At 49.2% G+C, this 246-nt stretch overlaps 1 protein-coding gene across 1 annotated transcript in view; it reads right to left on the bottom strand.

Annotated features, from left to right (window-relative positions):
• T265_14888 (hypothetical protein) overlaps nt 1-246 on the bottom strand; it is a gene marked incomplete at both ends in the record, with an annotated part of 30,992 nt that overhangs the window by 26,446 nt on the left and 4,300 nt on the right. The gene's annotated exons all lie outside the window — the stretch shown is intronic.

The raw sequence follows: 246 nt of genomic DNA, 5'->3' as shown, positions 1-246 counted from the left end.
TAAATATATCAAAGCCCTACAGTGAAGAGAAGAAAGAAGAGTGAGTGAGAGAGGGGACCTAGTGCTGACCTATCTCAAGCATTCTGAGTTGCCTATACCTCCAACCGCTCAATCAGACAATCTGGAAAGAAACTGAAAGCACGAACGCCACTGACATTGATTAGCGGCCATTTCTTGCAACGTCTCCAGCCAAGCACAGACGGGGTCACGGGGACCCCATCCTGGAAGTCGCACAACACCAACAAC

Source organism: Opisthorchis viverrini, assembly GCF_000715545.1.
Source record: "Opisthorchis viverrini unplaced genomic scaffold opera_v5_292, whole genome shotgun sequence".
Classification (NCBI taxonomy): Eukaryota; Metazoa; Platyhelminthes; class Trematoda; order Opisthorchiida; family Opisthorchiidae; genus Opisthorchis; species Opisthorchis viverrini.
This window is presented reverse-complemented; position numbering and strand designations above follow the sequence as displayed.